The sequence below is a fragment of the Dermacentor albipictus genome, chromosome 2 (genome assembly GCF_038994185.2).
Source record: "Dermacentor albipictus isolate Rhodes 1998 colony chromosome 2, USDA_Dalb.pri_finalv2, whole genome shotgun sequence".
Taxonomy (NCBI): domain Eukaryota; kingdom Metazoa; phylum Arthropoda; class Arachnida; order Ixodida; family Ixodidae; genus Dermacentor; species Dermacentor albipictus.
This window is the reverse complement of record NC_091822.1, coordinates 71,043,113-71,069,378: the sequence shown is the minus strand read 5'-3', so window position 1 is coordinate 71,069,378 and position 26,266 is coordinate 71,043,113. Positions and strand designations below refer to the sequence as shown.

The following is a 26,266-nucleotide window of genomic DNA, read 5'->3' as shown; positions in this document are numbered from 1 at the left end:
TTAATGTGAGATCCTCAATTATCTGAAGGCGTCAATACTTGTCTTGGAGGTTAACTCCGTGTCACAAGGGTCAAATGGATAGAATACAAAAAGTTGTCAACAAAACGAAATATTCTTATGGTCGTCAGCCGTTGAACTCTGAAGAAATTAAACATTAGCCGTCAACATCATCGCTAATTATCGTCAATCAAAGCATCGAGCACGGAAAGCTTCGCTCACATGGATTCCCGCAGGGCGTGGGATCCGAAAACTTTTTTCGCTCTCCTGTTCGTAGAATCGAGACGATGCACTTTAGAAGGGGGCATTGACGCATGAGCTTGTTTATCTTTCTCGAGTGACCGTTTTTCACAGCCTAACAACGGTTAAACGTTATCGCTCTGCGCGGGACGCGCGTGCATGTATCCGTACATGAACCCGTTCTCCGTTGTCACCGAACCTCATGTAATCCGATTGTACGCGCGACGCGAATTGTGTAGTACTTTCTGGAGGACACACGGGCACCAGCGATTATTCTGGAGCCTTCAATGACTCATACATAAAAGCCGACGCGCTTGCCCCGCAGAACAGATTTTCGACGATCGCCGACTGTGTTCGCCGTTGTCGTTGTTTTTTGAGTGTAACGTGTTTTTCTAGCCACAGGTTTCCCCAATAAAGAATTACCCCCGTATCACAAACGCACCTCTACTTGACCCTCCACTCCAAATGCTCCTTGAGGGTGGTTTCTGATTTCACAAATCGCCCTCCACTCGAAACGCGCCTTGAGTGATGGAAAGCTCGAGCGCTTCACTCGAGAATCGCAGCACGCAGCAGCCTTGAATCGGTCCTCGAGTGAAGTAAGTGCGTAAACATGGCTGCCTTGCGATCTGTCGCTCACCTCGTCAGCTCTTTCGCATGGACACCAGTTGCCTCGGTAGCTTTTCTTAGGTTAACCGTGCTGCGCATTTTAAAGGGCCTCGTTTTAAGGACTGGTGTAGTCCTCTGGAGCGCTTCGGCACCGGAATTATTCCACTGCCGCGCCGAGACAGACCGGCCGTCCTGTCAAGAAGACTGCGAGCTAGTGCAGTGACTGTCGTCTTACTCCGTGCATAATCAGTTCATGACCTGCATACGGGTATTCTTCGTGCCAGTGTGCTCCAGAACTACTATCGGCGTCAGTGCATTCACGTGTTTCTCGCGGCTGCTCGTACAAAGCCGCATCAGTTCAAGTAGGGCGCGATACATGACTGCGGTGGTCTTCGTACTTAGGAAAAGAAAACAACTACGAAGATTCCTGTCATTAGTGCGTGTATTGCCTGTGTTCGTGTATTGCTTGCGCGAGCGCCGGCAGTCGTCCCATCGGCGATGTTTGTACTCGGGTAGATCGTGACTGCCTGCGCTAATCCAAGGACGGCGAAGCACACCGCAGCAAAGCGAGCATCTCAAAACGAGCAGGTGCGTTCACTGTTGTTATGCAATTTTTTTTGTGCATCTAGTTGCACTAAGTAAAATAAAAAATGTTCTGTAATTCCGCGCGGACAACGTGCAGTAGGTGCAATTTAAAGTCATAAGCATTATTTACGTAATCCTTGCTTCAAACCATTCAGTTTAATTAGCTTATCATCCCTATGAAGATTCGAGCTCAACGAGGTAGTCACCAACCATGAAATGACATTCGGAATTATACCTGCATATATACACAGGCGAATGTAATGTTATGTTTGAATAAAAGAGACAAAATAACAATACAGCAGAGGAGAGTTTTGTGCATCACATTGTTTTTTATTCCAACAAAAAAGGTGTAGCAGTATAGTGACAGCTCCTAATACAGACATTGCTAGCAAGTGGCAGAATATATATCTCGCACATCTTTATTGCGAACATTCCAGCTCTCTATAGGGTTCGTTGTCAAAGTGTTAGATCTCTGTATGTCGATCTTGCTGCACAAGCGGTAGGACAGCTGAAGAATGTTTCTTTGCGAATAAAAATAAATAGAAACAGTATGAGCTCATTGATGTAAAAAAAAATCGCGCTATATAACACGAAAGTCTTAAACGAATGTATTAGTACGAAATGTAAACTAAAGAAAACAAATACAGTACCTTAGCTACCTTTCATGGACGTTTTTTAACATCATCGCATGTTATTACCAACCCCTTCTCTTATGCATGAACCAGGTTGCCAACTAACGCACCAAGAACAACTGCCTTTCCAACTGTGCTGTGTGTGCTGCGCTTTGCATTGTTGTGCAAGTGCAAGTGGGGGAGAGGTCCAGTTAATGTCCTGCTGCGCTATAGCAGCCGTCGTAATATTCTGCTTAAGACATCTATCAGCTTTATGACGTCCTACCTGCTCAAACATAACCACTAAAAGCAGTATGACTGCGTGGATTTGCCTTCATAGATACGTTGTAGCTGAAGTCATTGTATTTTTCATCCAGATGTCTTTTCTTCAGTCATATTTATTAAGACAGTATGTACCCCTTAATGATTTTTGGTCAATCCAAGTGCCAATTATTTTTCTGAAAGAATAAATTAACATTATTCTCGCGTTTTTGTACTTTGATAGTATCCAACTACAGCGTGGACTCTTATCCTGCAAACAGAAGCAGTAATGAAGGAGAAGAAAGGGGGTTAACCGAGGGGCGCGATTTTTAATAATCATATCATGAGAAGCCAACGAGCAAAGTCACCAAATACAGCATAAGGGAAATTACTTGTACTTAATAATAATAATATATGAGGTTTTACGTGCCAAAACCACTTTCTGATTATGAGGCACGCCGTAGTGGGGGACTCCGGAAATTTCGACCACCTGGGGTTCTTTAACGTGCACCTAAATCTAAGTACACGGGTTACTTGTACTTACTAATTGAATTAAAGAAATGCTAAATTATTGGCAATGAAGGTGAACGAAAAAAAACAACTTGCCGCATCTGGGGAACGATCTAGTTTTAGTAGTAGTAGTAGTAGCAATAGTAGTAGGTAGTTCTAGTAGTAAAATATAAATACACAAGAAAGTGTATGGGAAAATGGCGCCGCGGTAGCTCAATTGCACCGACCCTGAGGAACCCATACCAGTCAACCCAAGCTACTCAGACATTCTCAATTACTATAAGTGGGTCCGAATCAAGTACCCTCTACCCCACAACAGCCTAAATCAGCATGAAGCAACCTCTTGGAGGAGGCTGCAAACAGGAACATACCCACATCTAAATACACTTGGCAAGATGTTTCCAACCCAGTATAGAGACATTTGCCCCTGGTGCGGCGCCAAGCCCACCTTATACCACATTACACGGGAATGCGTTCAGAATCAACAATTCCTTCAAATAAAAGACCCGAGTGCGCAGCAGTGGGAGAGGGTGCTCTCCAGCAGCGGCCCGAAAGTCCAGCATGGACTAGTAGGGCACGCTCACCGAGTAGCCACCCTCAGCGGTGCCCTGGAATAGGGGCGTCGACCCTGCGCAGATGGGGAATGAGACCGTGAAGACGGCCGACCACATCTGCTACCGCTAATTTCTAACCAATTAGAGCAAATAAAGTTTTTCCTCCTCCTCCTCCTCCTCAATTGGTTAGAGCATCGCACGCGTAATGCGAAGACGTGGGATCGTTCCCCACATATGACAAGTTGTTTTTTCATACACTTTCATTGCCGTTATTTTGTCGTTTCTTTAATTCAGTGAGTAAGTACAAGTAATTTTTCCTATGTTGTCTTTGGTGTCTTTTCTTGTTAGCTTCTCAGGATATAAACAGAAGCAATAGTACTGCTGACAAATATATTCTAGAGTAAAACACAACCTCTGTTCAAGACAGTAGCCTGTCGGATGTAGCCATCCGACGGCATGCAGTGGTAAATCCTTGTATAATGTATGTTTTTTCTACCCTGGTTCTAGCTTCAGCTTAAGAGGAATTATGAGAGCTGGAACAATCAGTTTCTTCCATTGGATGCGGATGACAGTTGGCTTCCATGGGGCTTACAGAACTTCAGCAATTGACCGAGGTACAAAACGCAGGGAAGCATGGTGTCTTGTGGCATCCCAAAATAGGCCAAATAGTGATGCAGACTGTCACAATGACAATGGTGAAAAATAGAGTATATAGCGCATTACTACCGTTATTTGACAAAATTTGAGATCAACCATCAAAACTATGGCATATTTTTTAATCTACACTTGCTCATGCTAAAGTAGCTTCAGCATCCCACTGAATGCTGAAATGCTGGCTACAAATGCTACGAAAGTGTTGCATCACAAATTGTGGGCTGCATAAAGCTCCCGTCGCAACTGCAACGCACCACGGGCAACTTATGACTTCGCCCATCACATTCATGCTATTTAAAACAAAAATTATATGACAGCTGAAGAGGAATAAAATAATAATTTGATTTCATTAGAGCATGGCTATTTCATGTTTGTGGTATGAAATAACACGGTGTCTATTTCGCCACATTGTAAATGTGGGGACACGTAACATGAACATTTTTACAAAGTTTATGAAAACAGGCACAGACTAATTACCAGGTAGGTTAGTCAAGTACTTCTTCATCACCTAGGTTATTTCAGGGACGTGAGGTGGTGCAATTCCAACACGCAGGCACCATATCTATCGATGCTTGCATGTCTGCCAGAAGCCTTACCGTGCAGCGCAGACGTTCATTTTTTCATCAGCTGGTCCTTCAAAGGCCCACATCCTGCACCAGAATGCCCAAAATTTTATGTAGACAGGGCCTTCGAGCGCTAAGCAAATTCAGTGTACCTAAGCAACAGAAATGAAAAGACGTATCAGAACTAAAAAAAATGTGGCCGTTGCGTGAACTTAAAACCACAGTTTATGGAACCTGCATCAGTTGCTACCACATAGCACACTAAAAAAGTTAAGACGAAAGAAGAAATGCCGGTGATGAACTATCGACAAGTGAATTTTCGGAAGATTAAAACATTGCGTAGCGTATATGTGAAGTGAGGCAGCACTGTTAATGCAGGCACCAGTGCTGGTTCGTTGACCATGGGCCCTATAACGTAAAACTATTCCAATATGTTTCTATTCCGATTTCCTGACGTCAAATTTGCGTAACCACCGACGCAAGCACCGGGCGGTCACTCGCAGGGTTGCCTGAACAGACCAATCAAACGCTCTCCTCGTTCATAGGAGGTCACTTTTGTTTGCTTGAACAACGAATAACATTGCCTACACTGAGCGGCTTGTCGTATCTAATTGGCTGACAAGAGGCGAGGAGAACGCTCAAGTGGAGAGGGATTCACTGAGGCAGAGCCAGTGCACTGAAAATCGATAACTGGATAAAGAGGGTGGTGCCGGCGTCTGCGATTGGTCGGCTTTCCCTTACTTAGCTTGTGGTGGCTGGTCGAAAATCGCGGCGGCATACGACGGAAACTTAAGAATGACGCTAAAACTGACCCCCAGCAAAGCAGAGTTGGCAGAATGAGGTAGTAAACGTGCCGAAAGTGCTTGAAAACGTTACACGGTCACACAAGAAGTTTTATTATATGCAAATACACCCATGCACTCCGGCAGGTGCGAGTAGCCAGCGTCTCAGCGATCGGCGGCAGCCTTCTTTTATTCCTGTCGGAACGGGGCAGCCTGTGGCTATTCCGAAAAAAATTCAGTTTTGTTCGGCATATTAATGCATCTTTATCGCGTACACGTCACTTTGACGCGGCCAGCTTGTGCGGTTTTGTGACGTCGCGTGAAAGGCAGGTGAAGTGGGTGCAGCCCGAAAACTTTTTACCAATAGCCGAGGGCCAATGGCGAAAAGGTGTCGAATCAGAAATAACTGTTTTTCTTTTTTCTGTCAAATCATGCATAATCAGTGTGTACACATCATATCAGATGGGGATGTATTGCGGTTTTCGTGACGTCGCGTAACAGACAGGTGAAGTGGGGACGGCTGAAAAAAGTTTTCGACCAATCGCGGAGGACTGATAGCAGAATTGGAATAGAAAAGTTTGGAATAGTTTTACGTTATTGCGCCCCATATGTGCTACAATTTGAGCAAACCAACCGACTACCACGGCTTCTAAAACAAAGTACATGACTAAAAAAACGCTTCTTTTTTTCAACCTGCCGGAGCTACGCACTCAACCATATATGCATTCTGACACGCGATACTGGAATGATCGTTGGATGCAGTTTAAAAAAGCGAAACCAACAACAGAATGTCGTGCCCAATCGTCTACAAGTTCCAATAAGCAAAAAGAAATACTGTTTTGCACAAGCTTATGCTCCCTCGAATATGTTTCAGGAGGTAATGCCGGCGGCATGAGCAACTGCAGTCAATCACGCTTGGGCACATCGGAAACGGCTTATCGACAGTGCCACGGCAACCTAACGAAAGCCGCATTAACATACTCTGCTTCTATGAGGAAATGGCTCACTCACCCATATTTTCTGTCCTTTGGTTGGTTTGAGCAAACTTTCAGCTCCACTCGGTCTTGAAGGTAAACAAAGCTGCACATCGGCCGTACCTTCTCTGGCCTCAGAAGTCAAACAGGCTCGGTCAAAATACGCACAAGGACAAAATCACCCATCATAACCGCGATTAACAACAGCAACCTCAGTTACCAGTGAATCACTAGGAAACAAAGAGCAGCGGACAAATTCCGGCGCAAATTATCTTGCTTCTCAGCCATGCGCCATGCTTTCAGCTGTTGGGGTGCGATTGTTGCCAGACCTCAAACACAGCTCCCGCTTGCTCTATCAGTCGAACGCTGACAATGGCAGCGTTGCCGAGCTAAAGTTGTGCATTGCACCTTGTAGTCGTTTGATTAGGAAGAAGAATCAACGGAAATACATATTTATCTTAAATAATTGGGCTTTTGATAAGCACATTTGAGAATAGTCTCGATATCAGACGCTTTTCTCGGTCGGTACACTTCACTTGAGTCGAGGGCGCATTTTCAAGGCGTTCCGCGGCGGAGGAAAGGTGGAGTAGTTTTCATGAAACGCAACGGTGCCTTGAGTGAAGGAAGCCCCGTCGCCTCGATTTGTCTGAGTCGAGGAGAAGCTTCAAGTGAAGGTGTGTTTAAGAATACGGGGGTTTGGCCGCCGTCACTCGCACTTCAACCCCCGAAGAGGCAAACCTGTGTCGAGTGAGCACCGTAACAACGCTTTGCAATTGGGCAAACCCGGTTTAAATGAGGGATCCGGGAGTCTAAAGAGATGCGACATAATTCTGACGCATTTCGCTTGCATTAACCGCGAAGTTATTTGTCGTTATTGTTATTGTTGCGATAGCAATCGAACGAATGCCTTCCCGCTATCGACGGCGCACACGGGGCTCACGCGCGGAAAGTCACATAGTCTCGAAACACGTGGGTTGCTTTGGTCGCGAACACCGTGAAGCCAATGAGCCGCACGGCCGCACCTTGAATGCTGCGCTTAATCAGCGCGGTAGCGACGCCAGGACCTTCAGCTGTTGCCACGGCCTTCAGCTGTTGCCACGAGCGTTGTGCGTGCACGCATTATAAGCGCGCTAGTGTTGTGTTCCTGTCCTGCGTATGCACTAGTGTGAGCGTACCAGATAGTAGACGTCAAGAGAACGTTATCTAGCATTTCGCTTGGCACTCACTGTAGTCGATGGTCTCACGTCTATCTCGTCTCGCACATCATCTGTGTGAAGTTTGTGGGATCGCGAAATGCGAAGGTTGTTTTTTCATCCACTTTCATTTCCATTAATTTGTCGTTTCTTTATTTAATTTATTAAGAACAAGTAACTTCCCCTATGTTGTCCTTGCTGTCAGTGTTTGTTGGCTGCTTATGGTATGACTAATAAAAATCGGGCCCCTGGGTTAACCCCCTTCCTTCTCGTTTATATTGATGCGTGTGGAAAGAAATAGACGAAAGAGGCTATGTGGAGGCTATTTACGCTGGAGTAAGACAGCCAGGCCGACACTCGCTCGCACCAGGGGCGCAAACCCACTTCATCGTCGTTCTCGCGATAGCTCGTCTCTTGAGCATCTCTCGATAATATCGTAATACTACCCCCCCCCCCCCCTGCAGCAAAAGTGCCGTCACGGTAATGTTAAATATCCAAGGCGCCTGGAGAGTTGTAGGGCTTGGGTCGGGTGACATGGACAATGTCACTGGTTGTCACAGCGGAGGACGTAGTGGGCGTGACTAGAACAATTTCGTAGGTGACATCAGTCACTTGGCGGAGCACGCGATATGGGCCTGAGTAACAGCAAATCAGTTTTTTCACAAAGGCCAACATTACGAGATGGTGACCAAAGCAACGCGAAGGTGCCGGGCTCAAAATAGACATCACGGTGACGGAGGTCGTAGCGTTGTTTCTGTTTCTCTGGAGACATGAGACACTTGTAGACGAGCGTGCGCAAGTTGGCGAGCATGGTCAGCATATGTGATTGCATGAAGCTGTGGTGCACGGAAGCACAGTTTCTAGTGGTAGAGTCGGTTCTTGGCCATACAAAAGGTAAAACGGGGAAACGCCAGCAGTTTCGAGACGGGAAGAGTTGTACGCAAAGGTAATGTAAGGTAGAGCCAGGTCCCACTCACGGTGGTCGTCTGAAACGTATTTGGATAGTATGTCGGTAAGGGTGTGGTTCAAACACTCAGTGAGGCTGTTCATTTGAGGATTCTAGGGGGTCGTAAATTTATCCTGTATTGAGCAAGCATGCATGATGTCGTCAATGACTTTGGCCAAAAGGTACGGCCATGCTCTGTTAGCAATTGACGCGGAGCACCATGCATCAAAATGATATCATGTAGGAGGAAGTGCGCAACATCAGTAGCGCAACTGGTCGGAAGAGCGCGGGTTACGGCGTAGCGGGTCGCGTAGTTTGCCGCGACTGCAACCCACTTGTTTCCTGATGTAGATTCCGGAAATGGGCCGAGATGGTCTGAGCCGACACGATGGAAGGGCTCGGCAGGGATGTCGAGCGACTGCAGGTAACCAGCGTGAAGCTGGGAAGGCTTCTTGCGTCGTTGGCAAAGTTCACAAGCGGCGACGTAACGTCGTACGGAACGGGCAAGGCCCGGCCAGAAAAATGGCGACGTACACGGTCATAGGTTCGAGATACGCCGAGGTGTTCTGTCACTGGTGCGTCGTGAAGCTCTTCTAGAACGGTTGAGCGGAGGTGTTTAGGTATTACAAGTACGAACTCAGAGCCGTACGGATGAAGGTTATGGCGCTACAGAGTATCATCGCGGAGTACGAAGAGGCGTAGAGTAGCATCGGCCGGAGAGTGTTCAAAACTGTAGATGAGTGCTCTGATGGTGGCGTCACGACGTTGCTTGTCGGCCAAATGAAGTAGCTGTGATACAGAGAATAGGCAAGCAGCATTGGCAATATTGGAGGAGTCCAAGTCGTCAACAGGGTAACGCGACAAGCTGTCAGCGTCTTGGCGCAGGCGACCAGACTTGTACACCATGGAATATGAAAATTCTTGTAGCCTCAAAGCCCATCGACCAAACCGGCCTGTACGATCTTTTAGCGATGAGAGCCAGCAGAGAGCATGATGGTCAGTGACTACAGAAAAAGGGCGACCGTAAAGGTAAGGACGGAACTACGCAACCGCCCAGACAACAGCAAGGCATTCTCGTTCCGTAATGCAATAGTTTCGCTCCGATGGTGCTAAGAGGCTGCTCGCATAAGCAATGACGCGATCCTGGCCACGCTGACGCTGGGCTAAGGCGGCACCTACGCCATGACCGCTGGCATCTGTACGCAATTCTGTAGGGGCATCAGAATCGAAGTGGACGAGAATGGGTGGTGAGGTTAGAAGAGTGACGAGAGGAGGGAAGGCGGCGGCTTCTGAAGTACCCCACGAGAATTGTACGCCTTTCTTCAAAAGATAAGTGAGGCGTCTAGACGAAAGAGGCTATTTCCAGGCTATTTACCCTGGAGCCAGAAAACCAGGCCGACACTCGCTCGCGCCAAGGGCACAGAACCACTTCATCGTTGTTCTCGTGACAGCTCGTGTCTTGAGCATATCTCGATGATATCGTAATAACACACACACGCGCGCATATATATATATATATATATATATATATATATATATATATATATATATATATATATATATGTGGGAGGGGCGGGTGTGTGTGTTGGGAGACGTTCCTTCGTGCAAACAAAAACCGACATTATTGTACTTGTTTGCTTTATAAACCAACCCGCTGGCTCCGCGGTACCCGCGTTTTACTGCTGCGCACGAGGTCGTTGGCTCGATTACCGCGCCAAGTGTTTGCATTCCTACTAGGACAGAGTACAAAAAATGCTCGCGTGCTTCACAGTCCTCCGCACGGAAGGACTTTAGGTAAATAAGAGAAAACAGTGATTGCGGGCTGTTCAAGAATTGGCTTCGCATTGGTTCTGTCTGAATCGCTACCAAACGCTCAACTGGGCTGATTCACTGCGTATTGAAGCACTTCATCTTTTCGTCAATTGTTATTCATTTGTTATTTGTCAGACAGGGCCCGCCGGTGCATTTGTGTATGTTTACTGCGCATCCCAGTCATCTACTTTTGTTATTATTCAGGTTACCTCTCTATGTTAACAATAATAAAACATCAGGCCAAACGGGACCTTTCCATGCTTTGTTTCTTTACGCTTTCGAATTTATACTTGCTCCTTTTTATCCAGTCCTTTCTGATACATTTTTCTATTTTTTGGCTAGCAGAAGCACCGGTCTGGCAGACATTGTTGACCTTGACATTCACTCCGGAAAGTGCTTTCCCGGCTGAAAGAAAAAAAATGCCACGTAAAGAAAAACTGAAGCAGAAAACGATGTTAAAAATTACAAAACCGAACACGTTTACGGTGATGGTGCGTAAACAGAACACGTCTGTGCTCTAGAAATGCCAGCATTGCCAGGACAATAAATGGACACGACAGCTGCCCACCTGACGGCGCAACCTGTGCAGGCTTCACAAGCTTCCGCAAGTGTCCAGTGCATGACCGGGAACTGGACGTGCGCACTTGCTTAATTCGCTTTTTCAGCGAGCTTTTCTCTTGCCTCGCACTAAAAGTAAGCTCTCGCTTCCCTTTGCCACACCGCTGGGAAACTTCTCAAAATGTAAGTACCATTCACGGTTTATGGTTTTCGATAAGCAACTACGCAAGCCGCAGAAATGTTCTAAAGCCTAATGCTACCGCATTTGAAAACGAGTTTCACACTATTCATGACAACGAAGCATATTTGTTTATTTATTCGTACATGATGCAACCCTAGGAAAGGTTATCGCAGAAGAATGGAAAAGCAAACGCCGGAAGATCCACATTCTCCACAAAGGAAATATCAGCAGCGGTCCATACCAGCTACTAATTCCATCAATGACAACGACTTAACATCACCGGGCAGCAACAATTTGTAGCGCGATAGAAAGGGCTACGTTTCACTCTATCAGTTCTGGCGAAAATCGGAACAGTAATCAGAGAGTGAAAATGTCTAATTCAATAAGGTTTCAAAGACGAGCTGGAGTAGCGTTAAATATTAGCGGCAGTGTAGAGAAATATTACTTATTCTGTCTCACTACGAACCTGAATAGTAGTGAGCTTCAAAACTATATACTTGAGCAAAAGGGAAGAAGTCATAATCGCAACGCTAGCCTATAAATTAAATCGCTTTTTTAATTGATTCTAACCTAATTATGTTAGTCTTCAAGGAAGGATTCCGAATTACATAGTCGTATTCTAAATAGGACGCGGTAGGGCTGCAGCGCATTAGGATTTTCAGGCTAGCAATTTAGGTTAGCCTTAAGCTCTGAACGAAGCATGTTGTGTAAATAACCGAGCCGAAAAATCACACTTTAGTGAACGGTAAATAAATGTTTTAAACGTTAGAAATCGTGCGTAAATAAAACACCCAGATACTTATATTCATATACTTTTTTTTTTCAGGAAGAATCAATAAATAGCTTAGTGAAAGATGACTCTGAAGCACACATAGAAAATCACATAGAAAACATTTTTAATAGTCTTTTTTGATAATTAATTCTTGAAATACAAAAAAGTACTTTCAATATCGCTATTAAGAACATTAAGCTCACGTGTGGTTAAAGCAATAAAGGAGAATGCTCACTAGATAGTCCGCCACTCGGAAACATGCATCGTAGTTGCAATGAAATCGCTGTGGCCAGCAAATTGCAAATGATAAAGATTTTCCTAATAGTCTGGAGATTTATCGTTACCATAAATGTCGTCAGACTGTAAACTACACTATGACGGTCACTTCAGTCGTTGTAAAATACTACGTGATATGGCGCAACCCAATGTGGCGGATAGGCCGTAAATGAGATAGTAGTACAAAAAAAATGTAAAAAATGATGTTTATAAAATAATATATGGCAGATTATACAGAAATAATAAAAAAGGGGTAAGTAATCATTACGAAGAAGTTAACTCTGAGCTGTTGTAACTTCAGTTTTAGGAAATATCTGGAAAATGAATGCAAATTGTATATTATTTTTTGTAATGATGCAAATAGAAATTATATAAGTTAGCACGGTAGTATCTATGTAACACTGACAAAAATAAAGAGGGCATCACATGCATTCCTCTGTTTGGCCAATGGCTCCTTGTTGCGTGAGCCGATAACTTGGTTCCGAGCCCTTTTCCCTTTGCTATTCTCTTCCACTGTGGGATGCGAATGCACATCGCAACGAGTGCTTTCGAATTATATCACGCGCTCTTTTCTCTCAGATTGCTGGCACATCCGCTATCATGAAAGCACCGAGCGGCAGATGTCGATAACATTTAGCCACGCAATATTTCAGCAAATAACGCTTTGTTTGGGCACATTCTAATTAAACAAATAAATGTGCGTTTTTAAGCAAAATGTTGCCTTAAAAAGGACTTTAACTTTCCGAGAAGACTGGAAGAATGACCCGCTGCTAGTGCATACTGCTTTCGATTACAGGAACCGCCCCTAAAGTAGGAAACCGAACGATGCGGCCGGCATTTACTAAGGAACACATTCGTTTCACTGGCAAGATACTGGTGTTATGACCTCGTTCCCTTGCATTATATTTACTTCAAGGAGCGCCACACCTAAAAAAGTCCGACAGAATGCAAACAGTGATGAATGCCCACGTTAATGCAATCAGCTTTCAAGCGAGGTAACGTCACACGCTATTGCCACGGCAGACACGCGTCATGTATAACTCGCGTACTACAGCCAGGCTCATACTTGCCTCTGGACATGCTGCTCCATCTAGATATGGGAGCGCAAAGACCCCCCCCCCCCCCCCCCTTTGGCGTGGCGTCCGAGATTGCATCAGTGGGACGCCGGTGCTGCCAACGACGGGCATTCATCCGTCCTGGCATGTGGGCATTCGTAGTATGCCTGTTTTTCATGTGAACTTCGGAAATAAAGAAAAGAAACGTTCGGGGCGCAGCGCTATTGCACGGGTCTGCCGAGCTTGAGTAACCCGCGCGACACGAGTTCGAATCCACCGATACCGACACAAGTTCAATTTCTTTTATTGAAAAGAAACTCACGTGAAGAGTATAGGTAGGCTAAGAATATGCGCGAATCACAATCGAAGCATATGTGACACTCCTTGACCGAACGTTGAGAGTGTGCAAGTTGTCAAAAACTCTTCTGGTCTATTCCCCGCGAACCGCTACATTCACAGCGCCTGTGTTGCTCTGAACCGCCAAACGGCAATTGAAAACTTGCGCTTAAATTATTGTTCTAACACGGTATATCATCTAACCTGGTATCAACAAGCTGACATCAACGAACTCAAATCTGTCTCGCGTGAAAATGTGAAGCAATGGGACGCCATATTGTTAAATAATGGCAAGTCGTCCATGTCATCAAATACGCGAGTCTCGCTTGCCGAGTCCTTCAAACTGCATTCGAGGGAGAGGCTTCAAGAGCACCTTACCATTTACACGTTTTTTTTTTTCGTGTACATTCAGCCAATCATGAGAATCAATCTTGTTCCCTATACATGATTCACGCGGCAAAAGTAGTAGCATTAGTTTGGCTGCAGAGAAAATAGTGGCACTATGAGTAGATATCTCACATGAGGATATTACAGATATTTTTGCAGCAACTTTCTCCACTTAAAGACTCGCGTGTCGCCCTACAATATCTGCGGCCACCACGCACGAGGGATTAACTATATAGTGATCGATATAGATACGATATTACTTACGGCATCCCGCAGTCTGAACCCCACGGGGTTATGCGGCACGGTGGAACCATATAATCACGTTGGTATAAATGGACACGAGGTAGCCGACCGACTAGAGGCTGATGCTCACTTCTTGAAAGCGTTGACCTCGCTTACATTTGTCCAATTTGGCGCCAAGGGCGTGACAGGGCTTGTACATAAAGGCCCAACTAGGAGGCACTTTATTCACATCCTCTAACTGAACTGGGCCAACCCACAAATTTCACTTGGTACACCCACAAATTTCAAGTTGGCCTACCCCAAAATTTAAGTTGGCCGAACCCCGAATTACAAGTTGGCCCACACCCAGTTTTCAATTGGCCCGCCTTTAAATTTCAAGTTGATCCAACCCCAAATTTCAAGCTGACCTACGCCCAAAGTTTGGTTAGCCAACCCTTACTATAAGCTTCCTCATGCATTTTCTAAAGAGCCCTATGTATCTCTATCGCTAATCTGTTTTTATTTTATTCTTTCTGCCTTTAATGGTTCCTTATGGCTTAAAAGCTATCAGTTATCTACATTACACTATAACAAATGCAAATTACGCAAATTATTTTGCAATTACTTTGCAAATTACGCATTTCTCTGCAGATACAAGGCATTACACCTTTCGAGTGACAGGGCTGGGAAGCTCGACAAAGGAGGCTTACGCATCAAAATGACTTGCCGCGTGTGGGGGCGGAACCGACGCCCTCCGCATTACACGTGCGGTGCTTTAGCAATCATGCAAGCGTCCTGCCTCTCCTCCCTCCCTCCTACTGGGGTGATCCGCGAGTAAAAATACCTGAGCCTTCTTCTTCGGCCGGATGGCAAGTAGAGAGAAGGTGGAGCGAGAGAACTGAGCTTAAGGAAAAGGACAGGCGTCTTTCACCAAGTCTTGTCTTCACAGCGGGTTCCCTGGTAACAGCACTGCGCTTTCCTTAAATATGAATAAATTTATTCCGTAATCACAATTCATTCTTTCACTCTTTCATTCAGTGTGACATCCAAGAGCCATACGGAGGCTATGATAGGCGTCGTTGGGCTCGAGATTCATCGATATTTTGATGCTGCTCTCATTAGCATGCCACCAGTGCGGCCGGGTGTCGAACCTACAACGCGCGCTCAGTAGCAGAAAGCGATAACCGCTCTCTGTTAGCAAGTGCAACAAAATCGTTGTCAGCGCGGTTCAAGTTGCTACGATTGCATCACTGCAATTTTGAGATGAACTAACTTATTCAAGCATTTTTTTTTTGTATTCGCAACCTTTTTACTCCTTTTGTCACCTAACGTTTAACGGGCACTAAAGCGGAATATAAAGTCATGAAGTTTTGTTAAATTGAGCTGTTTGATACCAAACACACCAGTTTTACCGTACTATTATTATCTTGGCTCACTGCACAGGGCTTGAAAACAAAGACACGTGGCGACATTATGTGAAGGTTAAGCTGAACATAGCACCTCCTCACGTCGCGTATTTTAAGAGCTGTTTCAGGGGTCTACTTATGTGTATCTATAAGGCAGCAGTACACCACATTCCAAAACATCCAAAGAATCAACCTAGCAAGTTTTGATACCATTTTGTGCAGAACAGCGGCCCAGGCGAGCGAAAGTGTTGTCAATTCCCTGACGTTGACGCTGGGGCAAATGAAATATAAACAGCGCAAAAATGACACAATGATAGAGGAAGTGCGACACAAAGTCGAGGGGCGCAGGGACAGCGCCTGTTTGTCTGGCCCGCTGTGTCCTTGTGTCGTTTCTTCGCTGTCGCTCTGTCGTCATGTGCCAGCAAGGCCAATCAAGTGCCGTCGTACTGATGTTGCGGCGTGGGAGTTCGGGAGCGAAATTCAAATACGTACAAACGTTCTTTATTTTCTCCGCAAGTACTCAACATTTCCTACCAAACAAGTACAGAACAATATCTCAGAAGAATTTATTGTGCCGGATGAAACAGCAATAATGCTGCATATCAGTGTGGATTTACAGCAGGCAAAGGCTGACCAAGGCAATACGCACGAGAAAGCTGCAACAATTATCCAACAAAACAAACTATTACCCGACATGCTTGATTCTTAGAGCGTGCATGCACAGCCTCTTTATATTAATAATTGTTTTGTCACGATTAACTTGAAATATGTTAACCGTGAAGTGTTAGCCAGTTCTTTCCTTGTCAGAGTTCTCCTTTAAACGCAGCAATGCCAATATCGTTTTCCATTAGGTCTACGGTTTGACATCGGTATGCGATGCCAATTGCACAAGCTCGTTAATTTTGAAGGCGTCGCATCCACGATTGGTGGCAGCATCACGATTCCCGAGTCTACAATGCTTCCTCCAGTTTCCTATCTGTGCTGCCGTCACTTTTGAAGGTTGGTTTGCTCATTTTCAATTAAATCAAAGCAATTTAATAAAGGAATGTTGGGAATGCACTTCCTGTTGTATACTCAACCTGGCCTCTGAGTTCAGCGGATAAACTGAGCATGGTTGTCTGACACTGATAAAGAGTAGCGCCATCCCCCGAGTACACACGTATATTTGTATACTTGTGTTAGCCAGTTTTCCCCATTCTGGGTTTGGTTTTTGTGATGGCAATAAAGCGATGTTGCCGATACTGCCTCGTGATACGAACAGCATGACGTAACACTTTTTTATTTCTTCTGTCGTTTTGATTCTTTCTCATTATTGGTACACAAATATTCTAGTCATGAACAAAATTTCACATCGGCATGGCTGGCGTATTAAAAGTAGCACTTGCGTGGCTACCGGAAAGTAGGTAGGAAGGTGGGAAAGGGGGCTCTTGCCGCTCTACTAAAACAAAGGAGTGGGAGGGGGGGGGGGCATAGTACGCCATTTGCTCAGGCATGCGTCTGCAGCGCATGCCTTCAACGAGTGCATTGCGGAAGAGGCTGCCGCTGGGCAATTCCAGCCAAAAACAAGTTTCAGCCTGCGCCATCTGCATCATTACTAGTCCCTTGGGATGGTCTAACGCGAGTGCAGACCCAAGTCGGACATGAAGTGAAAACAAGAGCGTAACCGTTACATTAAGCTGAACTGGAACCAAACCTTTATTATTTTGCCCTTCGTGGAACCAATTTTAGACCGGAACGTTCTAGAGGAACAGTTCTTAACTGGTTCGACCACAAGTTTGGCCCAGTGTCGTCATTCTTGAAATCCTGCTACAGCATACGACACCTCACGTGTGACTTGTGTACAACAAGCGGACTGTGCCCTTGGGAATAATCTTGTGGCTAACCAAAACAATTTCATTGACTCAGCCAACTGTACAGATAGTCGGCTGAACTAAACACTGTATACTCCTACACCACGGTGCCAGGTCACGAAGATGTGGTGGCACTGTCGTCGGGCGAGTCTTTCGCACGCTAGGCACTTCGCTACGGAGAGTTCGCGCCTACCTCAGTAGCCATGGGTTTACGCAGGAGCGCGTACAGTTGTATATGTGCAATCCTTATTCTGTAGTTTTACAAAGAAGGAGACAAAGTATGCCGACTCGCTGTGTTGCACTCAAAGACTCACGAGGCTCAAGTTTTTATAGACTTCCTATTGATTAAAATAATCGCAAGCAGTGGACCACCGCGGTAAAAGCGAAAAGTCGAACTCCGATGTCAGCTCACCGACTATGAGCTAAACATTTCGTAACCACTAAGCTTCTGTATTATTTTGCGTGGCATGCATTAGCCAACATGGATATTCATGCTCGTTATTATCGCCTCATTACAATTTCTTAGCGCACTGTGGGAAAGCTAGATTAGGATTAGCCTTGAATACAGGTGGGGCGAGCTGATGCACCTCAAAGATGCATCTCACATCGTCCCACTAGATATTCTTGCACAGGTTCACGTGCTCATGTATCACGGTCACAGCTGCCTTATTTCAATGTGGATGTCATAAGTGCGCCTAAATGTGTTAATTAATTTCCACGTGCGAAATAAAATAAACAACGTTGGTGATTGAGGCAAGCGCCAATGAAACGCGAATTCGGCAATGCTTTAGCACGAGGAGACACGCAGTATGATCTGGTGTCCGACCTGTCGTCCCAACAACCACGCAAACAATTTCTGTAAATGTTTTCGCAATATGTGGCCTTGGAATGGACGTCGGACGAACGACCGGTTTTTCGGATTTTGTTGCGCAATGGCTTGGGCGATCTGATGGCCACGGCCAACCGCGCAGATTAAGCGGCCCTCTATATACAACCGGATTTGCCGTAGGGCCGGTATATTGTACGTTCCATCCCCAGCCGAGGCGATCGCTCCATTTTCCGCCCACGGGGATGTAGAAATTAGTTACAGTTTATTTCTCCCATGAAATAATACTTACTAGAACAAATTTGTGTCGATTGTGCGCCTATTTCTTGAAGGAGAGTCTACACTCTCAAGCAAAATTACGCCCTCTTGCCACACAACAATAATCGTCATCTGTCTTGTCCGCATTTCCTTTCTTTAACGTGGCGAGCCCGGTGCTTTCGAGTAACGAACGGCATGCGCGTTATCGGCTTCACATAGCATTCCCGACAGGAAAGTAGTGGGCGCGGCGTTTAGTGTAGTACTAAACCACTGGCGGGATCACGACCAATGATCCGACGTTATTTCGTCTCAGGAGACGGAAAGCAAACAACAACCGTATCAGCAAGGTGGCCCGGCTGGCTTGCACGCAGAACGTGTCATTTGCTATTTATTGCCCAGATTATTTTGTTGTCTGCTTCATTTGACCATATTAATTTTCTTGTCCAAAAAATAAGGGAACTCTCCCAGGCTGCGGCTAGATCGCAAGCGTCGTCGGCCATGATCGCGACGGTCAGCAAGCTAGGCCTTCCGTCTCATTCAGTTGTACTTAAAAGCTAAATTCCGGAGTTTCACGTGCTACAACCGCAAAGTGATTGTAATTTGCACCTGTTGAAAGGCGGCCGCCGCGGCCGGGATTTGAGCCAATGACCTCGTGCTCAGCAGCGCAACCCCAATGCCACTGAGCAACCACGGCGGGTCAGCCGTATTTCGGTGGAGGCGAATTGCAAGAAAGTATAGTGGTTGCAGGCAAAAGAATCTCAGGCAGTCAAAATAATAATGGAGCGTGCATTCTTATGGAATTAAAAAAAAAGTTTTATTCAGCAAGGTCGAAAGCTGGTTTTCTAAACTACGAATGTTGTATTCATCTCAGAATTGCACTCATTCTGCTAGAAAAATGTCCCACGATGTGTGTGTACCAACTTCAGCATAATGAGCACACTATGCACATCTCTATGGCAAAGCCACTCCTTGTCATGACCCAAAAAGAATTCGCGAAGTATTTTGCTTTTCACATTGTAATGACCGACAACACCACGGGTGACGGCTGTGGTTGCGTGGAGGCCACTCAGTACATTCAGTGTGACGGTCCTCGCAACAGCGAAGACTGTGCCAGCTCGTTTTATCACACACGCCATTAACAAACCAAACAATTTTAAATGTCGAGCTCATAATCGCAGCTTAGGGCGATGAAGACACTGCAACACTTTATAAGGGGCCCTATAACGTAAAACTATACTAATATGTTTTTATTCCAATCTCCTGACGTCAAATTTGCGTAACCACCCACGTAAGGATCGGGCGGTCACCCTCAGCGTTTTCTGAATAGACCAATCAAACGCTCTGCTCGTTCATAGCAGGTCCCTTTTGTTTGCTTGAAAAATGAATAACACTGCCCACACTGAGCGGCTTGTCTTATCTAATTGGCTGACAAGAGGCGAGGAGCACGCTCAAGTGGAGAGGGATTCAATGGGGCCGAGCCACTGCACTGAAAATCGATAACCGGATCAAGAGGGTGGTGCCGGCGTCTGTGGTTGGTCCGCTTTTTCTTACTAGTTTGCGGTGGCTCATCAAAAATCGCGGCGACATGCAACGGAAGCTTAAAAATGACGCTGAAATGGATCCTCGGCAAAGAAGTGTTGGCAGAACGAGGTCGTAAACGTGCCGCAAGTGCTCGAAAACGTTACGCGGCCACGCAAAAATTTTGTTATACGCAAATAAACCCATGCTCTCCGGCAGGTGAGAGTCGCCAGCGCCTGAGCTATCGGCGGCAGCTAGCGTTTATTCCTTTCGGAATGGGGCAGCCTGCGGCTCTTCCGAAGAAAATCCAGTTTTGTTGGGCATATTAATGCACCTTTATCGCGTATAGGTCACTTTGACGCGGTGAGTTTTTGCGGTTTTGTGACGTCGCGTGACAGCAGGGGAAGTGGGTGCAGCCCGAAAACAATTGACCAATAGCCGAGGGCTAATGGCGAAAATGGGTCGAATCAGAAATAACTATTTTTCTTTTGTTCCATCAAATTGTACATAATCAGTGTGTACACGTCAGACCTAATGGGAAGCTATCACGGCTTTCGTGACGTCGCCTGACAGACAGGTTAAGGGGGGGGGGGGGGGGTCCAAAAAAGTTTTTGTCCAATCGTGGAGGGCTCATTGCAGAATTGGAATAGAAGAGTTTGGGATAGCTTTACGTTATAGCGCTCAAGGACAACAGACGATGCTGCCTAGCTGAACAAATGGCTGTACACAGTAAAAGCGTTCCTATTTATACAAGTGCTACTGCGTTGTGAAAGTCTGCCTTTATGGAGATCTGCTGTGATTGTGTGCCTGTGTTCCCCGTCTCTCTCTCTCGCTCTCTCTCTCTCGCTCTCTCTCTCTCTACTTTCTTTCTACATCTCCTCACCCGTTTCCCAGTGTAGGTCAGTAAACCGGATTTTCTCTTTTCGTCCACCTCCCTGCCTTTTACCTTTCTTAATTCTGTCTCTATCTGGTTATAGTCCACAATAGGACCGACTGTGAAGAAGAAGACGCGCCTCGCGGCACAGCCGCATCGCCAACGCGCGGCTCGTCTCGGCTCGCGCTGTTGATTGCTGGCGTCCGTTTGGACAGTGCTTCGGGCTGCTTCGCCGCTCCCGGTTTCTGTGCCGTTACATTAGGAGCCGCCAATAAACCTTTTCTCAATTGGTGGAGGTGCCAAGACTCAAACCCCGTCGCTTGAAACCCTGGAGCTGAGATCACGAACGCTACCACCCGCCATGACCGACAGCTCCTCCCAAACGGCACTGACGCCACAGTCCGTCACCTGCACCGGCGTTCCACGACAACGGGACCCCAAGGTCTTCAGCGGTGCAGACGACGACGACGTAGAAGACTGGTTTGCGTCGTATGAACGGGTGAGCGCACACAACAAGTGGAATGATCCCGCAAAGTTAACTCACGTCATCTTTTATCTGGCTGGTGTTGCCCAACTGTGGTTTCACAACCACGAAAGTGACGTGCCCACATGGTCAGTCTTCAAGACAACCTTTACGGAAGTGTTCGGCCGACCCGCTGTTCGCAAGCTCCGTGCCGAACAGCGCTTGCGCGCCCGAGCACAGCAGACGGCGGAAACGTTCACAAGCTACATAGAAGACGTCGTGGACCTTTGTAAACGAGTCAACGCCGCAATGCCCGAAGCTGAGCGAATTCGCCATATACTGAAAGGCATCGATGACGGCGCATTCCGGATGCTCCTAGCCATGAATCCGCGCACTGTGTCTGAAGTTGTCAGCCTGTGCCAAAGTTACGATGAGTTAAGGAAGCAACACGCTTCGACTCTGCGTCCTTTGGGAAGCGACGACTTGTTGGCGAGCCTTGACATGTACGACCCATCCTCATTCTTTCAGCGGGTCAAGGACTTTGTGCGTGAGGAAGTTGCCCGCCAACTTTCTTTAGTCCCCTTCACTCAGGAGCCCACCTCCCGTCTTCCAAACACGCTCCGCACCCTCATTTCCGAAGAGGTCACCCAAGTTGTCCCTTCCGCACCACATCAACCGCCTGCAGCTGTGAATCTCAACTCTACGCGGGCAGTGCAGCCTGTCGCCACGCCTCTCACCTATGCGCAGCCAGTCCTGCCTGTGGCCGCGCCTCTTACGTACGCTCAGGCAGTACGCAGGCCTCCACCGGCGTCTTTCACGACCCAGTCCCAACCGCTGCCACCGGAAGCCCATGCTACATCTTGGACCGCACCGCGAGCTAATCCTTGGCGGACACCTGACAATCGACCCATCTGTTATTCTTGCTGCACTCCCGGACACGTCGCCCGATATTGCCGCCGCCGTCCTCAAGCGTTCGGCGACGCCTCGCGACCCTTCCAGTACGGCAGCCAGCCATTTCGCCAATACGCCGCTCCTTCCCCCCAACCGTATGCTCGTGCTGACATTCCAGAATATCCTTCGCGTCTCTCGCCATCCCCTCGCCGACGCTCGCTCTCCCCAATGCGTCGGCGACCCGCACCACCTGACCAGGAAAACTGAACGTCGCAGTTCAAGAGGCAAGAACTGCGCCCCATTCGAACTGTCAAAGTCCTCGCGCCTCTCCTGCTAACGTGGTCCAAATTTGTGTGGAAGGTGTTCCTGCATTCGCTCTTGTGGATACCGGCGCAGCCGTTTCTGTGATAGCCGCCAAACTGTGCCGTTCGCTGCGCAAGGTGACCACGCCGCTTTCTGGACTGTCGCTTCGTACGGCAAGCGCGCAGCCCGTCACTCCGCACGCAGCCTGTACTGTACGTGTGCTTATTCACGGCATTGTTTACATCGTCGAGTGTATTGTTCTTCCCACCTGCTCGCATGACGTCATCCTCGGATGGGACTTCTTATCCAGTCATAAAGCCGTGATCGACTGCGCACGCGCCGAAGTTGAATTTTCCCCATGTGACGCACCCTTGGACGAAGATTGCGACCGCCCTTCTAAACTTACCGTGCGCGAGGACACAGATATTCCACCTGGCTCCTTCGCCCTCGTCCCCGTCTTTTGCGATGCCATCGCTGATGCAACAGTCCTCTTCACGCCGTCCGACGTCTTCATGAGCCGTAAATCTCTCCCACTACCCTTCGCGACGTTTGACATGGCTGGCGGCTGCAGCAATATCTACTTTTACAATCCCCTCTGTGCGCCTATTACGTTGCTCGTTGGTGAATGCCTTGGCTTCGTGGAACTCCTCGACTCTTCATCTTTGGTTGACGTCCATGGAGACTCTTCTGACGTCGACCCCGGCCAAGCACCTTCGATGTCCGTGCTTGAGGAAACGTCCAGGGTTGCGTTCTCGCATGCCATCGCCGATACCCTCACACCTGCCGAACGCGCCGACCTTCTTGATCTCCTGCACAAATTTAGAAGTTCATTCGACGTTTCACAACCTCACCTGGGCCGCACGTCGGAAGTGCAGCACTACATTGACACCGGTTCACATCAGCCGTTACGTCAACGACCATATCGCGTCTCTGCCGAAGAGCGTCGTGTCATTACCACCCAAGTCGAAGATATGCTGCGCCGTGATGTTATTCAACCTTCGCACAGTCCCTGGGCATCCCCTGTCGTTCTCGTTCGCAAGAAGGACGGGTCTATTCGCTTTTGCGTCGACTACCGTCGGTTAAATAAGGTAACACGCAAAGACGTCTATCCTTTGCCGCGCATCGATGACGCCCTCGACAGTCTTCAGGGCGCAGAATTTTTCTCGTCCCTTGACTTGCGTTCAGGGTACTGGCAGGTCCCCATGGCTGCGGCCGATCGCCAGAAAACCGCGTTCGTTACGCCTGACGGTTTATATGAATTTAAGGTGATGCCTTTCGGGCTTTGTAACGCCCCTGCCACCTTTGAACGACTCATGGACAACACGCTGCGTGGCCTCAAGTGGTCTATATGTCTGTGTTACCTCGACGATGTCGTGGTTTTCTCTCCTGATTTTCCTACTCACCTGCTCCGCCTTAGACAAGTTTTGACCTGTCTAACGAACGCTGGCCTTCAACTCAACCTCAAGAAGTGCCGCTTCGCCGCGCGAGAGCTCACCATTTTAGGCCACGTTGTGTCCAAGCATGGCGTTCTACCCGATCGTGCAAAACTTCGAGCAGTCGCTGAGTTTTCGAAGCCTCAGACCATCAAAGAACTTCGAAGTTTCGTGGGCCTATGCTCATATTTCCGGCGCTTTGTTCGAAATTTCGCATCGATCATGGCGCCATTGACTCAGCTTCTACGCCGTGACGCCGCCCTCTCCTGCTGGTCCCCTGCATGTGACTCCGCCTTTGCTACGCTGCGTCGTCTTCTCATCTCCCCACCTATTCTTCGCCATTTCGACCCGTCAGCTGCCACTGAAGTACATACAGATGCCAGCGGGGTCGGTCTCGGCGCCGTACTCGCCCAACGAAAGGCGGGCTACCCCGAATATGTAGTCGCCTATGCGAGTCGCACACTGACGAAGCCTGAGGCCAATTACAGCGTGACCGAAAAAGAGTGCTTGGCTTTAGTATGGGCACTTGGCAAGTTCCGACCATATCTGTACGGGCGCCCATTCGACTTGGTCACAGATCACCATGCGCTTTGTTGGCTCGCCAACTTGAAAGATCCCACTGGCCGCCTAGCCCGTTGGGCGCTACGCATCCAGGAGTACGATATTCGCGTCCTCTACCGCAGTGGACGCACACACTCCGACGCAGATGCCTTGTCTCGTTCACCTTTACCTCCAGACTCGGCCTGCGCAACAACTTCTGCACATTCCGTGTCATCTCTCGACATGGACTCCTTTGCAACAGCACAACGTCGTGACCCGTGGGTCGCTTCTCTTTTCGACTATCTTTCTGGATCGTCGACCATCCCTGTATCCCGAACCCTCCGACGCCAAGCAGTTCATTTTGCCATTCGTGACCAGCTGCTGCACCGACGCAATTACACTCCTGAAGGTCGTCGGTGGCTTCTGGTGGTTCCCCGCAGCTTAAGGTCTCAAATATGTGCCGCTTTCCACAACGATCCGCAGTGTGGCCATGCCGGAGTCTTCAAGACGTACGAACGAATTCGCCACCGCTACTACTGGCGCGGCATGTACAATTTTGTACACAAGTTTGTTCGGTGCTGTCTTGACTGTCAACGCCGCACATCGCCGCCTTTACGCCCATCTGGTGCCTTGCAGCCGCTCCCGTGCCCTGCCACACCCTTCGATCGCGTCGGCATCGACCTATACGGCCCGCTTCCTATGACACCAGACGGCAATCAGTGGATCGTCGTTGCTATTGATCATTTGACACGCTACGCCGAAACTGCTGCTTTACCAAGTGCTACAGCGCGGGATGTAGCCTCTTTCGTCCTACATCGCTTCGTGCTTCGACACGGCGCACCTCGGGAACTCCTCAGCGATCGAGGTCGCACCTTCCTCTCCGAAGTCGTCGAAAGTTTGCTTTCGGAATGCCATATTATTCATCGGACAAGCACGGCATACCATCCACAGACTAACGGGCTCACAGAGCGATTTAACCGCACACTTGGTGATATGCTCTCTATGTACGTGGCATCTGATCATGGTAACTGGGACCGCATCCTTCCATTCATCACGTTCGCGTACAACACCGCGATCCAGGCCACTACGGGATTTTCACCTTTCTTCCTCCTGTATGGCCGCGAGCCTACGCATACCATCGACACGCTCCTTCCATACCGTCCTGACGCCTCCGAGTGTCTACCTGTTTCCGACGTCGCCCGACAAGCCGAAGAATGCCGCCAGCTAGCGCGCTTCTTTACGGCAGAGCAACAGCAGCGCCAGAAAGAAAACCGCCTCGACACGCATCCAAGCACCACCTACGCTCCAGGCGTTCTTGTGTGGTTGTCGGTCCCTTTCCAAACGCCGGGGCTTTCCTCGAAACTCGTCCCAAAATTTGAAGGGCCTTAACGAGTCTTGGAGCAAACATCCCCGGTGAATTTTCTCATTGAGCCCCTGTCACCACCTGAAGACTTGCGCCGGCGTGGACGTGACATTGTCCACGTCTCGCGTCTCAAGCCCTACCACGACCCTCTGCCTCCCGATTCTTAAGGCGCCAGGATGGCTCTTTTTGTCCGGGGTGAGATTGTGAAGAAGAAGACGCGCCTCGCGGCACAGCCGCATCGCCAACGCGCGGCTCGTCTCGGCTCGCGCTGTTGATTGCTGGCGTCCGTTTGGACAGTGCTTCGGGCTGCTTCGCCGTTCCCGGTTTCTGTGCCGTTACATTAGGAGCCGCCAATAAACCTTTTCTCACGACAAACATTTCTTTGCGCAAGTATCTTTTTTTATTTTTTGCACATTTGGCATAGCTACGCACCTTAGTGAAAATTTTATATATTTATAGAGTGGTC

The 26,266-nt window shown here is 47.8% G+C and overlaps 1 protein-coding gene and 1 long non-coding RNA gene across 8 annotated transcripts in view; one reads left to right on the top strand and one right to left on the bottom strand.

The window, feature by feature from the left end:
• Positions 1-972: 972 nt before the first annotated feature.
• The window catches only part of LOC135908241 (monocarboxylate transporter 14-like), a 59,674-nt gene continuing 34,380 nt past the window's right edge, over positions 973-26,266 (top strand). For 5 of the 7 annotated variants that reach the window (XM_065439996.2, XM_070532909.1, XM_070532907.1 and 2 more), the window contains exon 1: positions 973-1,431. The gene's annotated coding sequence lies outside the window, so the exon portion shown is untranslated. Of the gene's footprint in view, positions 1,432-10,921; positions 11,030-16,398; positions 16,481-26,266 lie in introns of those variants that run through there. The other 2 variants (XM_070532906.1, XM_070532905.1) reach the window with 2 other exon arrangements.
• Positions 1,785-6,716, bottom strand: LOC135908240 (uncharacterized). Its single transcript, XR_010566256.1, has 3 exons — positions 6,375-6,716; positions 4,615-4,668; positions 1,785-1,949 (listed from the first exon to the last, which is right to left on the bottom strand). It is a non-coding gene; the product is annotated as an uncharacterized lncRNA (long non-coding RNA).